Source organism: Amblyomma maculatum, chromosome 8 (assembly GCF_055883805.1).
Source record: "Amblyomma maculatum isolate TAMU_Amacu chromosome 8, ASM5588380v1, whole genome shotgun sequence".
Lineage (NCBI taxonomy): Eukaryota > Metazoa > Arthropoda > Arachnida > Ixodida > Ixodidae > Amblyomma > Amblyomma maculatum.
This window is the reverse complement of record NC_139351.1, coordinates 103,297,028-103,314,613: the sequence shown is the minus strand read 5'-3', so window position 1 is coordinate 103,314,613 and position 17,586 is coordinate 103,297,028.

Genomic DNA, 17,586 nt, shown 5'->3' with positions numbered 1-17,586 from the left:
TGACCATCAGCTGACCTGCGTCTGCGCGGTAAATTATGCGTGCTTAAAGAAAAGTGGCGTTAGCAAACCTGGCACAAGAAAGTCAAGACAATCTCATAACCCAATTGGCTGAGGTAAGTCTGTGCATAACTAATAGCTTGTCGTCAACTGAGCTCTAGTATTTCGAACCACAGCCGTTCGTAAGGGAAGCGCGCGCGCACCTTTCGAGGCCTGCCTTGCTGGAATAAAGGCGGGAAGATCAAGCGTGTCATCCTGCCGGTGCGCTTGTAGATTAAGAATGATTTCACCGTCAGCATAGCTCTGAACGACTTTCAAGCACGCTGTACCATTGCAGTTTGAAGCTTATTGGACATAGAGGCGGGAAGGTTTTTTTCCCAACGAGCAGGAGCGCATTTGACTTGCTACATTGACGGTAGAAAAGCAGTAGTCATTTTCCGTAGCCATTAGTAAAAAACAAATTCGTTACGAATAAGGAAGAGGGGGGGGTGGAGGGGTGGAGGGGGTTATCGCTGCTCCAAATAAGAATGCAATCGTGCCTTACCCTCTAGTATTTGAAGGAGTTCGAGTTAATACTTAACCAGCCAAAGGACGAGACACAGCAAAGAGGAGGACAGGACAAGGCTGGTTAAGTATGAACCCATACCAACGTGCCCAGTCGTCAACCTTGTTGAGTTCGAGTTAGTCGCAGCTAGTTCTTGTAAAGTTGGTACCAATCTGTGCGTAAAGTCTTGCTCCACCGAATGGGAGGGTCTTATGATTCGAAGAAAATGAAGAGAAAGCGGCTGGTGGTCTGTTTTAACAATCATAATCATCATCAGCCTGACTATACCCACTGCAGGGCGAAGGCCTCTCCCATATTCCTCCAATTAACCCGGTCCTGTGCTAGCTGCATCCACTTGACCCCTGAGAGCTTATTAACCTCATCAGCCCACCTAACTTTCTGCCGCCTCCTGATACGCTTTTTTATCCTTGAAATTTAGTTACCTTAAGCGACCATCTGTTATCCTCTTTCCGCACTACATGTCTTGCCCATGCCCATTTCTTCTTGATTTCCGCTAGAATGTCGGTAACTTGACTTATTTGCCTGTCCCACTCTGCACGCTTCCTATCTCTTAATGTTACCCCCACCATTTTAGGTTCCATAGCCATCTGCGTTGTCCTCAACTTAAGTAGAACCCTCTTCGTTGTATCCAAAATGAATGCAAATCGTTATATACAAAATTGGAGAAATTTTCTTCAAATGTGTTTTCTTTTTTTCTTTTTTTGCACAGTTTATGACACAGACCTGAAACAAGTGATTGCCACGCTTTGTCAGTGTCCGCGACTATATCAGACGTAAAACACCTCACAGCGAAACGAAGCATCGGCACCTGTAAGGCTGTAACGTATGTAATTTCCTTTGCGAAACCACTATTTCATAGTACTGCTCATTACATCGAGGAAAAAATAGCCTTTCAGTGCAGTCTCGACGGACTGGTAGAGCGGATACTTTTTAATTAAAAAGTAAACGCGAAAACAATTTGAGAAAAAAAAGTGCTTGAATTGCACCTTATCAAAAAGCCTGATTTTTTTTTTATTTGATACTGTGAATCCCATCAGGGATTGTAACAGGAAGGGCTGTGAGCATATTATACTAAAGCATAAAGGCATACACAATAATACATGGTGTAGAGTGTTACATGCAGCTTGCAACAATCGAAGAACACAGGATATATCACATATATTAATTACATGATTACGGATGATACAGCGAGGGGATCAGTATTAGTTGTAATTGACAGTCATGGCACAATCAAGGTTTAAAATACTAAAAAAGGAGAAAATCGACTATGATGAATTCACAACTTGAATCAGTCACAAACAGGCAAGTAAAAATAACAAGAGAACAAGGAAGCATAAAAATAAGGAATACAATTGTTACTGCAATGGGTATAATTCATCTGCAACAAGGGAACGAAAATTCCTTCACAAAGCCAAAGAAACGGAAGTGAACAAAAATATTGTTACGTGGTGGCATGACAAGCGATGGAACACGGTGACAACAGAAACAGAACGACGTGATGACATGACGATGAAATATACTTTTATGGCCAGCGGGCCCGGCGCGAGCGCTCCGCCCCGCGCCACTGCCCGCTTCGTCATCATCTTCGTAGCATTACCCGGGGCCACCGAGCGATCGCCCCGATCGATAGCTAGAAATCCAATGCATGACGTGACGATGAACACAGACACAGGATTGCGACATGAAACGCTGGACACCACAATGAATGCGAAGATGGGAAGAATGCTTGCACCGGAGCATCAAGTCCAATCTTCACCGTTTGCCGAAGGCCAAGGCTCATGGACACGCCGAACGGCTTGGGCGTGCTGTCTTCGCTCGAGTGGTCGTGAGGTCGCTTCGTCGTGGGGTCGGTAGGGTCGGCTTCGGGCTCTTCCTGGTCGTCGTGTGTTGTGGTCAGGGCTGGGGACAGCAGCTGGTCGGGTCTGAGCAAAAAGGGCTGGGGCAGAGCAGGGCGGCGATCTCCACGGGCGTTCGGCAGATGGACCCGGCATACGGTTGGATTCGACGGTGCAAGGCAAGGATGGACAATGAACCGCATCTCCAACCAAATGTTACGTGGTGGCATGACAAGCGATGGAACATGGCGACACAACAGAAACAGAGCGACGTGATGACATGACGATGAAATATGGTTTTATGGCCAGCGGGCCTGGCGCGAGCGCTCCGCCCCGCGTCACTGCCCGCTTCGTCATCTTCGTAGCAATATTACAGGAGCAACATACGATTGCTCTGCTTGACAGGGTCGGCGGCCTCGGCGCGCAAAGTGGAAGGTAGTGGGGTGGGGATATGAATGGTCGGGCGCGGGGCCTCTCACATTTTTTGCATCAGTACTGGCAGAGTCGGACTCTGGTACTGGCGTGAGACAACGCCGGCCGCGTTACATCGATGATTTTACCCTCTACTGCGGCTGATTTCCCAAATCCATCCTCCAGTATGGTGGCTGGAGTCGCGTGGCGCCAAGATGATCGCAAAACGATCTGGAACCCGAAAAAGCCCTCCCATTTTATGAATGCTCTACCGGGAGGTAATGGGCAGCTTTTGAGGCCGATTAAACAGTAGGAAACTGCCCTATGCGTGCCTCCGGAAGCACGTGGGACAACTAATTATAGTTATAGTTAGTACTTTGACAGAATTTCTATTCGATTAAATGCATGTTCCGTCATTTGCATTTCCGATTCCCTGCATTTGAGCATGCGATAAGGAAACTGTTCCACTCTTCGTTTCTTCATCTTATGTCGGGCGTGGTATAGTATAGTATAGTATAGTATAGTATAGTATAACTAGTCGTTGGATTTTGGTAATGGAAACGTGCTGTTTTTTTACTCCAGGTTACGACTGTGGTGCTGTGAGCTGTGTTTTTCCATTAATTGTGTCGCTTTTGTATATTGTGAAGTTGGGAGAGAGAAGGTGTTTGGTATGGATGGAATGGTATGATGGCATCCTTTGCTTCTTTCCATGTGTAGTATGATATGCTATGTTTATTTGCTTGTTTCTATGTTTCTTTAGGTCGGATTTAATGTTCAGAAGTTATGCATGGGCTATGACAGAGAGAGAGGAGGGCTCCGGATTCATTTCAAACTTCCGAGCGTCATTTGACGTTCCCTAACGTCACGCAGCGCACACGCTCTTTTGCATTTCGCCTTCGGCTAAATGCGGCCGTCGCGACGAGATTTCGAAGGGAAGGGCGTGCAGTTTGAAAGAAAGATAAGCGATGGCCGTCAAGTATAATAAACTGAATTCCAGGGGGTGGCAAAGGTATAACAGGGGGCGGCTGACAGATGAGATTACCAAGTTTCCGGGGGTTGAGTAGATGCAGCTGGCAGGACTGGGACGACACCTCGTGCACAACGGCAGTACTCTCACCCTGCCCAGCAAACGTCGTCTTCGTCAAGTTCCAACTGGAACACTCTCGCGCTGAGCTGTAAACATTAAGTTTGTGGGGTTTCGCGATGTCGGTAGGGCAACCCGTGTTGTTTCTTATACGACATAAGCGAACCCCCGCGTTTTCAGCGAGGCGCGATGGACTCTAGACGTCGCCTTTACCTTGCCCTCGGACCGTTCCGACTGCTATCCGGGATGGCACGCTACGACGCCCTGTGGTTGGCCAGCGCGGCCATAACGCGGCGCGAAGTTGAGCGCCTGGGGAGCCGGTCGCGGCCGCGGGGAGTGTCGGAACAGGAGCAGCGACAAGTGCGAAACACGGGGTCTGGACGCAGCAACAAGGTACGCGTGAGCGGCAGTTCTCTTCGTTGTCCCCGACTTCTTGAGGCCTGTGCCAAGAGACATTCGCTGGTCTTTCCGGGCTGGCCCCTAACATCAAGGCGAGAGCCTCGCGACCCGCCCTTGTGTGCGCACGAGCGGTCAGCGAGACCTGCCGTACATGTAACTGCCACTGCTGACTGCAGACCGCAGCCCCGCACACCGGAGTTGTTCTCGCCTCACCGGCCTGCGTGCGGCAACCTTTGTCGGTGCGCGCATGTGCTGCAGGCCGCTTTCGCGGGCTGCGATAGACGCCAGGGACAAGCAGTCTAGGGGAGCTTGGTAAAGCATGCACGGTGTTTCGTATCGTAGCTTTCTGGGAAATAAATGCATGTGCTATGACTACCGTTGATGCCCTTGGAGTGAGAGCGCACGAGCGCGGCAGGCCAAACCAGACCCCTTTCGGCTCGTTGCTCGCACCCTGCTGTGGGTCTCCTCCTCCGCACGCCACCGGGACACGTAGAGAATCCCGCTCTTGGGCTGCGTGCAGACACCGGGCGCGTAGGGATTGAAGCAGACGCCCTCAAGTTCCACCTACGTCGCTTCTTCCTTTAACCTATATGTAAATGCCTAAAATACGCCATACACGTGTGTACGCCATCTGGGCGAGTGCGGGCGAGGTCCGCGAGCGTAGTGACGGGCGAATCCACCAGGTGGCGTGACAAAACGATGCGGCATGGCGTGGAGGAAACAGAGAACGCAACCGTGCCAGACAGGCTGCCGAGATCCCCGAACAAGAAGCCGGACTAGTTCGTTGGCGAGAAGCTTACAAGCACGGAAGCGTGCCAAGGTCGAAGCAGCAGCGACTGCAACTGCGGCTAATGGCTCACGCTCGTGAATCTTGGTTCAAGGATAGCTGCGTTGAACCTGTGCAATTATATTTATTTAATAGCACGTTCGTCGGGAGAAAATTCAGTTTGCGAATTATGCGAAAAGATTGAGAAAGTTAAGCTTCCGATCAGGGTGCATGTAATTGTAGAAGTTGTAAGAGAAGAAGCCCATGTAGCCCACCAGAATGGGAGCCATGGCCGCTACGACGAGCTTAATGCGGCATCGCATCGATATGGGCCGGGCCGGCTGCAACCTATTCACGAAGAAGGCCGTACTGCCGCCATCCGCGGTCCGTTTGCGGCGCTTCGTCAGGTTGCTCTTCACCAGATCAGGCTTCGTCCGGTCATACAGCTGTTCCTTGGCTGCGACCTTCACGAGCTCGTCTGTGTCCTTGTCCCTGTGATCCGCGGCGTGCGTGAGGTCCAGCACGAGGCGACACTGGCGCCCCCTATGGAGAGGCAGGTAGCCGTATGGTAGGTCGCCGGCGACGATCACGGAGCGCCCGCACTTTGGTCTTGCAGTGCCCTGAGGAGAGAGAGAAAAAAAAGGAAGCTTCCATGTGAGCGCATTCCAAAGGAAGATCTTTCGAACATCGTCAGGTTTCAACGGCCGAATCGAACCACGTATAGACGTGCTTCAAATCATTTCTGTTTGTATTTTTCGCCGAGCCTTTCGGCGAGTCTTCTTTCGCCGTTCATTTCAGAAGGCAATTTTTGTTTATCTTTCCTTCGAGTGTTGTGTTCCGTGGAAGGATTACAGAGCTTTTCCGGTGGTGTTTGTGGCATCTTTGTTCAAAAGTCACCTATTGTTTGCCTCCGCTCATTTTCTAGCAATAGTAGTTGATGCGGAAGCAATTAACGCACACTGACGTATTGCGAGCGTTGTTTGTGTTAGCAGACACTCAAATAAACAAGAAGAACTAATTTATTGAGGTCGCATTAGGAAATTAGGTGGATGTCAGTCCGCAAGAAGAACGCGCCTGTGCGAACTCCGCTGTTGCGATGCGTGTCCGTCCAATCGCTCGGTCCAGCTTCGACTGACTCTGTAGGTATTCACATTTCACACCTTCACATCGTTCTTCCCACGGTTGAATCCTGGTTACGGCACGTACACCAGTCACACACACGTCAGAGACGGCTCGCCCTCTCTCCTCACGTGATCTTCTCTCCGGTTTCGTGCGCTGCGGCGACGGCCGTGAGAAAGTTCGTGTTAGCCTTGGCTGGGCGCGGTGTCGGATAGCGGCGTCAGCGTTCGATGGTCAAGGTAGACAATGCCTAAACGGGCGCTTTGGTCGGCGTAGTCGGCGTAGCGCTGACACGACCCTCCCGAATTTGCGCCTGTCCTCAGGTGCAAGCATTTCGGGGAGATAGCATAAGCTCATTAGCGACGAGGTCGCGCTCCTTGTACCTCCGCAGTTGTTCAACGTTCACTGTTTTTCTGTTGATTTTACCAGGTGCGTGGTGTAGCCTTTCTATGACTACAAGGTTTGGCTCGATCACTTCTGTAATTTCAAAGGGGCCTTCGTAGCGCGCGTCAAGTGTGTTCCGTGCGCCGGCTTCGAGCACGACGAGATCTCCGGGATGAAATTCTGGGGCCCGTCGCCTTGAGTCATATCGGGCGGTTGATTCTCGTTGACTCTCGAGAAGGCAGTCCCTCGTTTCCGCGCGCCCCCTTGCTAGATCGTGGAGTCGTTCCGCTTCTTCGATCTCGTTCTCAACTGAGGCGATGTTGAGCTCTCCGGGAATTTTTGGGTCGTAGCCATGCATTAGCCAGAAGGGGCTGTAGTTTCCGTGACGGTGTTTGGTAGCGTTAATAGCGAATGTTGCTTTGGGAAGTTGCTTCTTCCATGCACTGTTGTTCTCGATGGTCTTGCGAAGCACTTGTTTGAGGGTTCCGACCATTCTCTCGATAAGACCGTTGGATTGAGGCCAATACGGAGGGGAGTTGATGTGGGTTATCCCGAGCCTGTTGTGAAACTGTGCTGTTCGTTTGTTCACAAATCCTCTAGCCTGATCGGTGATTATGATGCTCGGAACGCCAAATCTTGGGATCCATCTTTCGGTCAGAAATTCGAGGTAGTGTGCTGACGAAGTGCTCGGCACGGCCACAGCGTCCATGTATCGTGTTGCGTGGTCAATGCACACAAGCACATAGCCGCTGTTTCCGTCGAGAGGTCCCATGTGGTCCAGTGAGATGACAACGTTCGGTTCGGTGGGAATGTCTCTTGGCCGGAGGCATCCTTCGTTTCGCGTGGTGGCGATCATGGCTAGAATCGCAGCCATATTCGGTCCTCCATCACCAATAGCGTAAGTTGGCGTTATCGGTATATCCGTAGTTGCAGCTCTCGTGTCGTCAGCTGGAACTTGAGCGGGTGGTGGGCTTGGTGCAGAACTCGTAACGTTTTGCGCTGTCGTTGGGGCGTCTGCACTGACGTTGCCGCCCCCGTGCACTGCGGTAGCCGTGGTCGCCTGGGCAAGCTGCATTCGGACAGTCTCCACCTCGGCGCGTAGCTCCTTGATTGTAGACAGCGCCTCCAGGTACGCCTGCCTGTCGTAGTCGTTGGCAGCCTGGTTTAGCGTTGGCGTGTCCATATCTTCGGAGACTCGTCGACCAACGTTGTCTTCGAGGATTCGTGAGACTAAATCATCCTTGCTTCCGGAGCACGGCAGTTGTCTTGCTTTCAACTCGTCTGCAAGCTGCTTCTTCGTAGCAGTGCCCAAGCGGTTGCGGTCGACCGAGGACAGCGGAAAGTTGACGGTCGTTGAGTCGGAGCGAGTCGAGAGTGTTCGCCGTTGAGCCGCTGCGTCTTCAGTGGTTGCGTCTGACTGACATCCTGTCGGCTGCGCCATGTTAGCAGACACTCAAATAAACAAGAAGAACTAATTTATTGAGGTCGCATTAGGAAATTAGGTGGATGTCAGTCCGCAAGAAGAACGCGCCTGTGCGAACTCCGCTGTTGCGATGCGTGTCCGTCCAATCGCTCGGTCCAGCTTCGACTGACTCTGTAGGTATTCACATTTCACACCTTCACATCGTTCTTCCCACGGTTGAATCCTGGTTACGGCACGTACACCAGTCACACACACGTCAGAGACGGCTCGCCCTCTCTCCTCACGTGATCTTCTCTCCGGTTTCGTGCGCTGCGGCGACGGCCGTGAGAAAGTTCGTGTTAGCCTTGGCTGGGCGCGGTGTCGGATAGCGGCGTCAGCGTTCGATGGTCAAGGTAGACAATGCCTAAACGGGCGCTTTGGTCGGCGTAGTCGGCGTAGCGCTGACATTTGCAATATCAAATATTATTGCAAAGGATGACTTGGAAAAAATGTATATCGTGGCTAGACACTGTTAATTATTATCGAAAGGCGCAACATAAAGTCACGTCTTGCAAGTCTCTGCATAGCAGTGTAGTTTGGCACCACTGCGCCTTTTGGTTGGCACCCTTACAAATGCGACGCTTTACCAGAATAGTTTTCGTCCTGCTTTTCTCATACTTCATGCTGGTAAGTCTTTGTGAACGAAATATAGGGATATATACTTCCCTTGACCGAGGTGGCATAGCAACACTGAAAAAGCGCCGCTCTGTCGCCAACTCCTGTCGCTTCGTGTGGGTTTACCAGAGGCGTGTCGTGGTGTCGTCCTCGCGCGACACATTGTCAATGAACATCACCTCATGCGATTACAGCTTAATTGCCACGGTTTTTCTTTTAAGGGCAGTAAACTTACATTCTTACCTGTCGTAATGACGCTTGAGTCATGTTGCGAGATTGTGATCGCAATTTAGCTGGTATTTTTATCACTTTCAATTCCGCATGACGTCATGACCCTCTCGACCAATCGTGATTTTCCCGACGCGCCAACAGCTACTGCTCGGCTTTCCGCTGAACGAGACCCTTGATGCTATTGCGTTAGAATTTATACAAAATGACAGCTAAATATAGCTAAAATGACAAGTGGTCAGCAGATATATGCACTTGCCCTATAGGAAAGTGTGTGGAGACAGCCATTTCTTCATAGTCGCCTACATGTAGGAACATACGTTTATCGTGGATGATGAATGAAAGGGCATTTTGTTGTTTGCGACACGCTGATCAGCTTTGAAGGCAGCGAACACTTCCTAAGAACAGAATTTTGAAAGAAAGAAAAAAGGACATTTACCGGAACCAAAAAGAGCAGGAAGGCCTTCGATCACCTAGTTGGCACGATGAGGGCAAATATGGAGAATCCGCCCAGCCATTGCGGAAGCCAGAAACAGCTTTTTTTTTTTTTTTTTTTAATAAGCTTGTGAATATTTTCGAGCTGAAGGTGACTTGTTTTGCATATTAGTGCATTTACATGCCGTGCGAAACCTCCTTACTGAAAAGGCCCTAATAAGGCGCTACGCTGATAGACGAAAGCTGTAGAAGTATGGTGACGCGTCTCGATTTGTGGGTGACTGTTAGGTGCGATTGCGTGTATATGCCTGACTTGTGGCCACTAATATTTATGTGGTGTTAGGTTGCCGGCAGAACCCGCAAGACTGCACGCTACCTGTAGACCTCAACCTTTCGATCTATACCGGGTGTTTCTATTAACTAGAGGAGCAAAGCATCAAAACGTATACAACTGCACTGCTTAAATTAATCCACTCATCACGTAGTCTCACCGCGCTTTTTGGTTTCCGCATTTTATTGCGTAAGCAATACTGCTCGAGGTTTCAGCCCGTCGCGTAAACCCGGCCGGTGGCCACGTTTGACCTTTGACCTTTACAAAAGGAGAAGAAGAAAAAAGATAAATAAGAAGAATTTTAAAAGGAGAAGAAGAAAGAACAGAAAGAGAAGCTACGTCGGCTTTGCTTACGCAACATACCGGGTTTAACTAAAGCTAAATCCCAGCTAATTTTTTGTTAATGCAAACTTGGGAGTCGGGACAGAGTGTAATTAATTCGTACCTAATAAACCAGCAAGCAACGCGTACATCTAAGGATACTGAACCACCGGCTAAAGTCGAATTTAAAAAACAAAATCATTCGGTGCAGCTTTACAGGTTTTAATCACTTTAAGCCGAAAACACCAACCCCATACAACCCCTACGCGTGATTGTTTCTGTGTCATGAAGTTTCAAATTCCTCCTGAGAGAAATTACTTGCCCCCACTCATCCGAAGCTTTGGATTTTCACGTTTACTGAAGTGTGTCGTGACAAGGGATCAAGCGCAATCCTCTTAGATATTTTACCTCCAATAAGATCTGTGCTTTCTCGCTTTCTCTGGAGTGTTATGCCCAAGGGTTTGAGCCGGTATCCAAGGTAACGGCTATTGCTGGCGCATTGGTGTCGCTTTGGATATATCATAGTATAGCTTCTCATTTTGGGCTTATCATTAGACTGCATTTTGTTGTAGGCACGGTTAGAGAACGTTAAAACCTAGTCTTTTTTATGATTTTCACATTTTCCTCTGCACTTACCACTGTGCCCATCCTTGAAGTTCCAGTGAGGACGAAGTGGCCGCCTTCAAAGTCGTCATTCAGAAATAGAACAGCGCTGCGAAGGGAAGAAAAGAAAAGAAAAAAACAATGCTTGCCGTGGCAAACTCGCGCCGTAGGTCATGCATGCTACATAATGCTACGTGAACCATAAAAAGCGGCACCATGTATGAGTGGACAGCAGGAAGGGTATATTGGTGGTGGTCTAGCGTTTCCCTTGTAAGCCTAACGTATGCAAATAATTTGGGGAATGTTACGACCGTGCATCCGCATTTGCGCGCTCTATTGTTCGCCTGTGGGCATGGATAAGTGCTGTGGATATGTGGTGATGGTCCAATGGCTCTAAGTGAGCCTGTTTCCAGGAATCCTGTTTTGTAAGCCTGTTTTGCTTTGTGGACAACCTGCAAATGCCAAATTGACCCTGTCAAGAGAAAGTCTGGAAAAACACAAAGAAACGTCCCCCTGCGGGAAATTGCAGGAAGTGCTTTCTTTCTTTTGTTCACCCTTCCAGTCGAGAAGTGCTATCCTCCAGTGATGAATGCCTCCTATCCAAAGGAGACGACAGAGTGACATGTCCGCTGACGTGCAGGACAAGAAAGGAGCATGACGCATACGGCCATTAAGTGATTTCCCAGGAATGCCGGAAAGATTTGCAATTGTCGAAAACGGACAATGCTGGGAGCGTATGCGGCGCGCATGTGCACTTGGGTTTCTGAGAAGTAAATCCACTTGCCGGAACCAGCTGCCTATCGTTTCTTTGCTGAAGAATAGAAATGTACCTCCTCTCCTCGCCGTTCCCAAGCTTTTCCCGCCAACAAGTGATCACGCCCAACGAATTAATGCCGGACCAGTCAGTGCCTCAGACCATCAGTGCAGTGATGTGTTCGATTGGATGCCGATATCTGAGGGGCGTGCCCTGGAACTGATTGGTCAGCATCTTCAGAGGGGGGGCTGGACATAGGGGGTTTTAAGGACAGTGCAGAGCCCGAAAAAAGCGCTCTGAGCCCTGGGTAAACGGCTCATCCAGTCGCTTCTCGCTATGAACTATTAACGCTTGCCATTTTGCTGATGTACCCTTCTTTTTCGTGTAAATAATCTTGTAAATAAGTTTCTCAAAGTGCCATTAAACCTGCTTGTACATATTTCACCAACTTCGAAGATTCAATCCTACTTCAACCCCGAGTCTCTGCACGCTACCAAGTGAAGGCCGGGTCGACGTAGCCCCAGCGTCACGACAACTGGTGACCAGCGGTGGGATCTGAATCTACAAGCCACAACAACTGGTGACCAGCGTTGGGATCTGGATCTACAAGCTACAACATCTGGTGATTGGAGGTGGATCAGAATCTACAAGCCACAACATCTGGTGATCGGAGGTGGCATCTCAAGCAACAAGCAGGAGCAACAATCGGCCAACTAGAGAGCAGCTCGGAACATCGATCTCATGTGTGGGTGAGTGCTTGGCTTTTCTTCTGATGTGGACCAGGTTCTAGAACAGGGTTAGATTTTAGAACTGGTAAAAAAGAGTGTGGAAACGCCTTTAGGTTTGGTAGTTTGCACAGTTGTTTTAGAAGTAGCCGACACTCGGAGCGATCATGGACCTACAAAAGCTGCAGAAACCGGAACTATTGCAATTGTGTGAGGAATTGGGAATTGATACAAGTGGTTTGGCACGAAAACCCTTGATTATAAAGGCAATCACTGATTTAGGAGCCGATGATGAGGAGCTCAGTGAAGCATGGAACCTCATCGAACAAAAAAACGAGGAACAGCTCAGACAGCAGAAAGAGCGAGAAAAAGAGGAAAAGAGGCGAGAGCGTGTAATTGAGGGAGAAGCAAAAAGGCTGGAGCTAGAAATTGAGCTCCGGAAATTAGAACTAGAGTTGAGCAAGAGGTCGGGCAATTGTCCCCAGCTAGCGGTACCTCTTCTCAACAAGGAGGCAGATTTCAAGATGTCAAAGTACATGCAGCCATATGTGATATCAGGGGATATCGGTCTGTATCTGGCTAACTTTGAGCGAACTTGCGAAAAACTGTCCTTCCAGCGAGACACGTGGTCTCAGAGATTATTGACGGTTCTGCCCTGCGAGGCAGCGGAGGTTGTCGCGCGGCTAAGCAAGGAGGACGCGGACAACTACGAGAAGGTCAAAGCTTGCCTTCTGAGAAAGTATAGGCTTAGCGCCGAGGCGTTCAGACAACGTTTTCGGAAAGCTACTAGGTCCAGGGACGAGAGTTACCCTGAATTCCTATACAATTTAAGGGTCAATTTGGGCGAGTGGCTAAAGAGCACTGATTCCTACAGTGATAGGGACGCTGTAGTCGAGCGAATTCTTTTGGAACAGTTTTATAACTGCCTCCCAGAAAAAGAAAGAAATTGGTTACAGGACCGAGGCGACATTAAGTCGGCAACTGAAGCTGCCGAACTCATTGAGGAGTACGCTTCGCGCCGACAATTCAGCAACCCAGCAGTGGATAGGCCCCGCAATCCCAAGTTCAGTGTGAAAAACCGTCAGGAAAGGCACTTTGCTAGAGTTGGAAACGAAGAAATGAAGGTTTCTTCAGGCAAATTCCCTAGAAAGGACGGCAGTGAGAAAAGTGGGGAAGTGACCGATGCGCAGAACACAAAGAACAAGCTTGAAGCTAGGAAGCCGCTCACATGCTTTAGGTGTAATGAGCAGGGTCACATTGCCGTCAACTGCCGGAAAGAAAAGATTGCTTTCTCGTATGTCAGTGACTGCGATGAAAATATGCAGCTTTTAGAACCCTACCTGCATGACCTAGTAGTCAACGGGAAGCCTTGCAAGGTACTGCGCGATTCGGCCGCAACGATGGATGTTGTCCATCCGGCGTATGTGTCGCCTTCCGACTATACAGGACAGTGTGCGTGGATCCGCCAGGTAGTGGAGGAACAGAGTGTGTGCTTGCCAATCGCGAACGTGGTCATCGAGGGCCCTTTCGGCGAGTTAACAACCGAGGCTGCCGCTTCAGGAAAGCTTCCTAAGTGCTATCCGTATTTGTTCTCCAACAAATCGGACATGCTGCTGCGAAAGAGGGGCATCCTTTTCGGATACAGAGTTGTGCAAGCCTTAACACGTTCAAAGGCGCGAGAACTAGCTACACTGCTCATTCCAGAAAAATCCACAGCGGAGGAAACGGCAGTTAAAACAGTGGTAGATGCGGAAGATAGCAGGTCAGAAAACTTTGAGAGTGAGGCATCTCAGATAGGTCAACTTGAAAGTGAGCTTGATGAGACGCGGAATGAGGGCGCTCTTGAGAATAACCTCTTGCCGCCAGTGTCTAATAATCTCACGAGACTTTTAAGTGGAACCCGAGAGGACTTAGCTATGAAGCCTTATGTGAAGAGGGAAGCCGTGGTAAATCTAACGTTAAACCTTCCCGAGGAGATGGGGGACAACTTGATTTGCCTCAGCGGAAAAGGAAGCAACGCTCAGGAGCTTCTCAAAAAGACGGAGCAGAGAGGAGAACTAAAGAGATCCCAGCTGTCCGATCTGGGCGAGATAATAACAGAGTTTGAGGCCTGCTTCGTGGACAGGCCAGGCAGGACGGATTTGACTGAGCACGATATTGAGCTGACTTCAGGCGTGCCAGTGCGATCAAGGTGCTACCGATTCTCTCCAAGGCAAAGAGAAATTCTGGATAGGGAAGTAACTCGCATGCTGGAATTGGGAGTAATAAAACCCTCGGAAAGCGATTATGCTTCGCCTATGATCTTAGTAGAAGCTCCAGGTAAAGACCCTAGGCCTGTGGTAGACTACCGAAAGATAAATTCTCTCACCAGGGATCAAGCGTATCCATTTCCGAATATTGAGGAGAGAGTAGAACAGGTCAGTAGAGCGGCATATGTGACTACGCTGGACCTTACTCGAGGATACTGGCAAGTACCGCTAACTGAACGCGCCAGCAGATACGCGGCTTTCGTCACTCCGACGGGCAGCTACCAGCCAACAATGATGAGTTTCGGGCTCAAAAATGCTCCATTTTGTTTTTCCCGACTCATGGATAGGGTTTTAAAGGGGTGTGAAACATTCGCGGTGCCTTATTTAGACGACATTGCGGTTTTTTCCGACTCATGGGCGGACCATATGGTACATCTAAGAGCTGTACTGAGCCTTTTGCGTCAAGCTGGACTAACCGTAAAGGCCGAGAAATGTTGCCTGGCAAGGGCGACCGTGGAATACTTGGGTCACAATGTAGGTCAAGGTTTCAGGAAACCCAGCGAGATTAAGATTTCTGCGGTAGCAGACTACCCGCGGCCGAGCACGAAGACGGAAATTCGAGCATTCACGGGTCTGACTGGGTACTACAATCACTACATCCCTAACTATTCAGCTTTGGCTAGCCCTCTGACCGACGCTCTCCGCAGGACAGAGCCGACAAATGTAGTCTGGGACGAACAAAAGGAAGCCTCCTTCGTAAACCTGAAGGCTGTGCTGATTAGCCGTCCGGTATTGCGAGCTCCAGACTATGGCCGAGAATTCACGGTCCAGTGTGATGCCAGTGATCGAGGGTTAGGTGCTGTTCTCTGCCAGAGAGATGACAACGGTAATGAGCACCCCGTGCTCTACCTGAGCAGAAAACTGAGTTCTAGAGAGAGAGCTTATTGCGCGTCAGAGAAAGAGTGCGCTTGCATTGTATGGGCCATACAAAAATTGCAGTGCTATCTTGGAGGGGCCAAATTCACCGTAGAGACGGACCATTGTCCCCTGGCTTGGCTGCAAACTGCGACATCGAAGAACAGTCGCCTTCTTAGGTGGAGCTTGATTTTACAGCAGTACAATTTTGAAATAAGATACAAAAAAGGGAAGCTAAATGGGAATGCGGACGCGCTTAGCCGCTCTTTCTAAGCGGTCCGAGATGTTCCTCACCATGTATAAAAATTGATAATCAGGTTTTTTTTTTTTTTTTTTCGTGCGCTTGTATATGTGTGACTATGTAAAGCAGCACGTTTGGTTTTCTAGGCATACGTGGGTCCTAACGTCTTGAGTGTGGGCTTTTCTCGAACAACGATGGCAGTTTTCTTTTAACCTGGTCCCTTCAGACGGGAGCCGAGTGCTTACTTCGACATGTGGTTGAGTTTCAGATAGCTCAAGCAATTTGGCCTACGACAATCAAGACAACGCGACAAGCAACAGCGAGCTTCAAGCGTTCACGTGCAGGCTATTAAGTCGTCTCTTCATGCAGCAGCTGCGACTGCTGCCCTCCGAGACTCTTCTGGCGGGGGAGGAGGCTGTTACGACCGTGCATCCGCATTTGCGCGCTCTATTGTTCGCCTGTGGGCATGGATAAGTGCTGTGGATATGTGGTGATGGTCCATTGGCTCTAAGTGAGCCTGTTTCCAGGAATCCTGTTTTGTAAGCCTGTTTTGCTTTGTGGAGAACCTGCAAATGCCAAATTGACCCTGTCAAGAGAAAGTCTGGAAAAACACAAAGAAACGTCCCCCTGCGGGAAATAGCAGGAAGTGCTTTCTTTCTTTTGTTCACCCTTCCAGTCGAGAAGTGCTATCCTCCAGTGATGAATGCCTCCTATCCAAAGGAGACGACAGAGTGACATGTCCGCTGACGTGCAGGACAAGAAAGGAGCATGACGCATACGGCCATTAAGTGATTTCCCAGGAATGCAGGAAAGATTTGCAATTGTCGAAAACGGACAATGCTGGGAGCGTATGCGGCGCGCATGTGCACTTGGGTTTCTGAGAAGTAAATCCACTTGCCGGAACCAGCTGCCTATCGTTTCTTTGCTGAAGAATAGAAATGTACCTCCTCTCCTCGCCGTTCCCAAGCTTTTCCCGCCAACAAGTGATCACGCCCAACGAATTAATGCCGGACCAGTCAGTGCCTCAGACCATCAGTGCAGTGATGTGTTCGATTGGATGCCGATATCTGAGGGGCGTGCCCTGGAACTGATTGGTCAGCATCTTCAGAGGGGGGGCTGGACATAGGGGGTTTTAAGGACAGTGCAGAGCCCGAAAAAAGCGCTCTGAGCCCTGGGTAAACGGCTCATCCAGTCGCTTCTCGCTATGAACTATTAACGCTTGCCATTTTGCTGATGTACCCTTCTTTTTCGTGTAAATAATCTTGTAAATAAGTTTCTCAAAGTGCCATTAAACCTGCTTGTACATATTTCACCAACTTCGAAGATTCAATCCTACTTCAACCCCGAGTCTCTGCACGCTACCAAGTGAAGGCCGGGTCGACGTAGCCCCAGCGTCACGACAGGAACCTATAATATCGCTGTTTTGCACTTCCCCGATGTGACAACTTTCCATCGCGCACAATTTTTCGATGCTGTACCGCGCGGGTTGCTTTCGCGCCAGTTTTGGGTAACCTTAAAAAAAAAAAAAAAAAAAAAACGCTGTACCCGAGCTTGGCAGAGAAGTTCGTCTCCTTCTAACGCGCAGATTGCCGCCTCTAAGCGTTGAATTGTCCTGAAGAACATACATTGAGGGGAGTAGTTAAGGACAATACGTTGCAGAGGTGACTGGAGGTAGAGCGCAGTTAATCAGCGCAATGCGTTATTCGAACTTCTTACCTCGTTCAAAAACAGACACTGTTGCGGTTTTTCAATGAGAAATTTCTTGCTTGAGATCATCGAGATATGCTCCTGCACATGTATTTAATATTGCTACGTGGCCCAAGGCGAGCAGCAGTCATCAACGACCAGGGCACAGCACACAGGGCAGAGGACACGCGCCGCGCCAAGGCCCTGTGTTCTGGTCGTGGCGGTTCACAATATTACAGAGATTTAGCACACCGTGATCCTCTACCGCTCGTGGGCGGGGCGCGCACATGCTGATTGGTTCCGATGCGGCAGGTCTATGTGCCGACATCAAGTATGTGGCGCCATCTATCGGCATCAAAGGGATCTGGGCATGCGCAGTGGAACGCGCGGTGGCGGATCACGGTAGCGGATCGCGGATCACGGTGTGCTAAATCTCTCTATTATCGGCAATTGAATGTAAC